A 5,155-nucleotide genomic window follows, 5' to 3' on the forward strand; every position below is an offset into this window, starting at 1 on the left:
TTCACCAAAAGGATTTTTAAAAGCATTTTCTGAAAAGCAGAAACCAAACCTGGCCTCATCTCTTTGCCCAGGGCAGTAGTTAGTCTTATACATATGCAGATGTGGAACCATCAGAAAGTTTGGAGCCAGGGATCTCAAGACAAAAGAAGCTCTTAAGAGTCATTAGCCCCATCACCTGGGAAGCAGGATATGATAATGGAATTAAACCACAGATATCAAGGCCTAGAAAAACACTCAGAAATAGCTTCAAAGTTCATGCCACAGGAACAGGAAACTATCCCAAGCAGGGCTGGGAGGGGGGTATAAAAAGACCTCCTGCCCATGTGCTCACTCTCTTTTTTCTTCTCCTCTGCTGCTTATCTGTCTTCTGCAATAAACTGTAACCTTCTTCCCAAAGCAGTCGCCATGTTTGCTTATTTATTCCCGGCTTGGATGAACCAGGATGAAGACTTACCTTCTAACATGAGACAACCATCATTACAAACTGAAAAGTTTATTGGCACTTTTGGCTGTTTAGGAAATAATGACTTACCGTATATATTATCAAGGCTTCAAGTAGATGATCAAAATATTAATGCTTTTGGATTTCAGTAAAAAGTATCCATAATTAGTAATAAATAAATTAGTGCACATAACAAAGACTGAGCAAAATGTTCTCAAGGAAATATCATTGGTGGTCAAAAAAGCTTGTTTAAATCTAGTTGAAAATTACTTCATCAATTCAGAGTAGCTTCTTAAAAATGTAGCAACTTAAGTGTAGGTATATAAGTAATATATATTACACCAGAGGTTCCCAACCTTTTCTATACCCCGCACCCCTAGAATGCTTCTGATATATTCTCACACCCCTTATAAAAGTTCGAAATAACAGCAACGAATTATGCATATATACTATAATTTTGAAAAAGCAAGTTTTCGCACCCCCTGGAATATCGTCTCACACCCCCAGGGGGTGCGAGCACCCCTGGTTGGGAACCACTGTATTACACATATACGGTACTTGAATGTGACTTTTGAATTTGGCTTTTTATGTCAAGCTCACTACTGCTCCTAGATGTCAAATAACTGGATGAAGTTATATATCTTGACATTTAAACAGCTCCTATGTCCTACAGTGCAAAGAATTTGTCCTAGATATGGTATTTCATTAGAACTAGATAAGAAACTTAAAAAAAACTAATTTAGTTCCCATGTGCATCAGCATGTCTTCTAAATCCAGATGTTTTCTATCAAGTTGAATAATCTGAGTAGTAAAAAAGTTAATTAGGCTGGAACTTAAGCTGTGTGAAATGCTCACTGTATGAAACTGGGGCAGGAATCACAGATAAATATTTTAGGGGAAGCATATGTTCAGTTCTAAATAATCTTTTAAAATTATTTTAACATGTATTACTAAACTATGTTTTTTGTGAAACACAAAAATGAAAGTGACGAGCGTGAAGGCCTATTCAATTTTTCACTGAAAGATGCAGGTCCAAGGCCCAGTTTCTGCTAATCTCTATTAGCACAAAATTTAATATTGTACATTAAGATTGGCAGAAATCAGATCTGCGGCCCTGGAGTTACACCACCCAGTGAAAAACTGAATAGTTGGACAACCAAATCTATAACCACATCAAACTATATAGCCAGGATTTTTGAAATGTATAACCTGACTTTCAGTTTAAATTACGTACACTAAGAGTATAGTGAACTACTGGAACACTGGTTGTTACTAGCTTTGTACATTTTAATACAGAGTTTATTTAAATATTACTACTTGGACCTAAACTTAACTGTGATCAAGAAATATAAAAAAAAATAACTGCTGAATTATGTACTTTTGGTTTTTCTTTAGTCAGGCTTTACATATACAGCTTATGGTTGGAGTACAGGTAGTTATCCACTTACAACCATAATTAAGCCCAGAATTGTGGTTGTATATTGTGATGGGGAGTCATTAAACCTGAATTTATGACCTTTTTTGCAGTGGTTGTTATGCAAATCACTACAATCCATTATATCCATTGGCAGAAACCACCAGAAACCAGCAAAAATGATGGGCTATAAATGTGAAGCAGTTGCTAAGTGCCAAAAATATGATCATGTAATGGGTGTGTGTGTGTAGACACTGGAACTTCAAAATAGGGTTGTAAGTACCTGGGGGGGGGGGTTTCATAACTTTGAACAGTTGCTAAACAACCAGTCATTAACCAAGGACTACCTGTATATAGATACCCTGGATCCAACTGTAAAATTTGCTTTTTTGTGCCTTCAAATCAGTCTTGACTCCTGGCAACAGGTCCTTTGGTCACCTTTTCTAGGTGCAATTTCTGTTATTCCTGGGGGTTGGGGGGGACCAAATAATCTAATATACATTGAGATAGGATTATAACCATCTAAGCCCAAGATATGCATGATTTTCCGTGAATTTTTTTATATTAGACTTAGTTCTCTTAATTTTCAAAATTATTGTTCTAGTTGGCACAGAAAAGTGAAGAGAAATTTCATGAAAACAGGCTCACTGTTTTGAATTTGTAGCTACAGGGCTAGCAGTGGAAAATATCCGTGATCAACTTCAGCCGGTCTGGGCAGCATGCTGGAAACAAGAGTATTTTTTTAGGCTCCACTATCAGGATGTGTTTCCTGTAAGAGTTAAATAAGCCATCTAGGAACGGGGCAAGGAGACGCTAGCAGTGTTTCTCAACCTTGACAATTTTAAGGCATGTGGACTTCAACTCCCAGAATTCCACAGCCAGCAATGCTGGCTGTGGAATTCTGGGAGTTGAAGTCCACATGCCTTAAAATTGTCAAGGTTGAGAAACACTGCGCTAAAGGTACACCTTAAATATGCAAGTGGCCGAATTATGCTGGTTGTGCGAATGCAGTCATTCAAAGCTGCTAAGCTTTTGTGGCACCCAAAAAAGTCCCACCAAGCAGCAGCATCCTGGCTCGTTTGCTCGAAAGAAAGGCCCAAAACCGATAGGTTTTCACAGTCCTTCCCTCGGCGCCCCAGAACTTGAGAGCACCACAGAGATCGCCTCCTCCCGCGCTCCTAGAGCAGCCGGAAGCAGATTCCTTCCGGAGCCGGATGTAGGTGGGCTATAAGGAACGAGGGTAGCTATGAAGCCGGCGGTGGACGAGATGTTTCCCGAGGGTGCGGGGCCCTATGTCGACCTTGACGAGGTGAGGCGGCGGCGGCGGCAGGAGGAGGAGGACAGGCATTCCGACAACTAGGGATATTTTGTCCCCAGTCCTCGGAAATGGGGTTGCGCGACGTCCTTGGATGGTAGTGGGCGGCGCTGTATGTTCTGACCCGTGGTCCCTTGTGTATATATCAGTGTTTCTCAACCTTGACAATTTTAAGGCATGTGGACTTCAACTCCCAGAATTCCACAGCCAGCAATGCTGGCTGTGGAATTCTGGGAGTTGAAGTCCACATGCCTTAAAATTGTCAAGGTTGAGAAACACTGGTATATATTGTCAGTAAATTAAGGCAGCCTTGTTTTGCCCTTTCCTATCTTCCACTTCTGGTGTCTGGTTGGTGAGGTTGAACGAGGGAGGGTGGGCAGACTGGATGCTTCACAAGAGTGGGTTTTAAGTTTTAAAGAGTTGGTTGAGCGAGAAAGGTTGTTGTTTTTTTGTGACCGAAGGGGCAAAATTATTTGGGGAGTCGTTTTTCATCTGTTTATATTTATCTGTCATTCTGCCACGATGCCTCTGTTTTTTAGAGAAGTGAGATTTTTGAGAGGATAAAAAAATGCTACACATTGGAAGAGAAAGAAATGCTACACGAATGTTGGAGGCCATTATAATGTTAGTCCTCATATCTTAATTCAATAATAGTAATAAGCAATTATCGGGGTAATTCTGTCTAAATTGTGTTATATTTAGGGGAGCAACTAGAAACTAAACTAAAATTCTTTAAAGTTAAATAATTATTATGGATAATTATTTAACATTTTTTTTCAGGCTGGAGGAAGTACAGGTTTATTGATGGATCTAGCAGCTAATGAAAAGGCAGTACATGCAGATTTCTTTAATAGTAAGTGTTCAATTTTATTTTAAATCAGGCATGTTTATTTTAGTCATTGCTGACTGTTTTTTAAAATGTTATTTCTTAGTGGCTTTACTAGAAATGGAGCTGAAAGTAAAAACATATCAGAAGAACTTCATATGTGAGGAAATGTTAAGCCTGCAACAATATCAAGCAAATGATGTCCAATCACTAGGACCATTATTGATCAGGGGTTATTTATTGGATACATACATTTTAAAGATTTATCATCAAATGCATTGTCTGTTAAGCAGAAAACCTTGGGAAATCCCTCTGTTTCGTACCAGCAGTGTACACAGAGTACATGTGTATCCTTCAATTTGTGCTATAGCTCAATATAGCTCAAGATCCAAATAGTTCAATTCTGGCATTGTGCCACTGTTGAGGGACAGGTATAATCAGTGCCCAAATAATAGCATGCTACAAAGTAAAAATAGAAGTTATTTCCAATAACATAGAAAAACAGCAAACTGAAAATAAGAAAAGCATTACATGCTGAATGAATAAAGTGAACTGATAGCTTATGCCAGACTACCATAGCATTCTGTACTCAATATTCTGATTCTGTAAAATGGACAAACGATGGCCTTTGATCTATGCGTAGCAAAAGGTTGTCCAACCCTGCTATAAAACGGGAGGGAGAGAAGCTCTTAAAAATTCTTTAGCATGTTAAAATAACTCATGGAGTTGCATTGTGTGATCTGTACTTGAGAATTCCAGCTTTACATTACATAATGATCTTCCCATTTTCAGTTGAATTTCTTGTGAACTTACTGAATGGATTTCAAGATTTTTTATTCCAGAATGAGGGAATTATGTAAGATAAAGTTGGGAAGGTCATTATGTAAGATAAAGTTGTGATTCTTGAGCACAGATCACAAATGCAACTACACGAGTTTTATATTGTTATTAAACTGTATCTACTAAATCTGGGTGACAAAAATCCAGACAATAAATGCCCCTTTTGGGGGCAGTTTGTGGTAAGTCTGCTTTTTGTAATTCAGATCCATAAACTAAATTGACCTATTCAGTTATGTATGTTTTTTTAAATCAAAACAATGAAGTTGTATTTACCTTTGTGTGATATTCATTTATTATCCTTTTAGATTTTGAAGATAT

General features: G+C 38.2%; 1 long non-coding RNA gene across 1 annotated transcript; it reads left to right on the plus strand.

The window, feature by feature from the left end:
* The first annotated feature begins 3,059 nt into the window (after positions 1 to 3,059).
* LOC107293038 lies at positions 3,060 to 5,155 on the plus strand. The gene is made up of 3 exons (XR_001549011.1): positions 3,060 to 3,165; positions 3,952 to 4,024; positions 5,143 to 5,155. It is a non-coding gene; the product is annotated as an uncharacterized LOC107293038 (long non-coding RNA).

Source organism: Protobothrops mucrosquamatus, unplaced genomic scaffold (genome assembly GCF_001527695.2).
Source record: "Protobothrops mucrosquamatus isolate PMUCROS unplaced genomic scaffold, P.Mucros_1.0 scaffold1484, whole genome shotgun sequence".
Classification (NCBI taxonomy): domain Eukaryota; kingdom Metazoa; phylum Chordata; class Lepidosauria; order Squamata; family Viperidae; genus Protobothrops; species Protobothrops mucrosquamatus.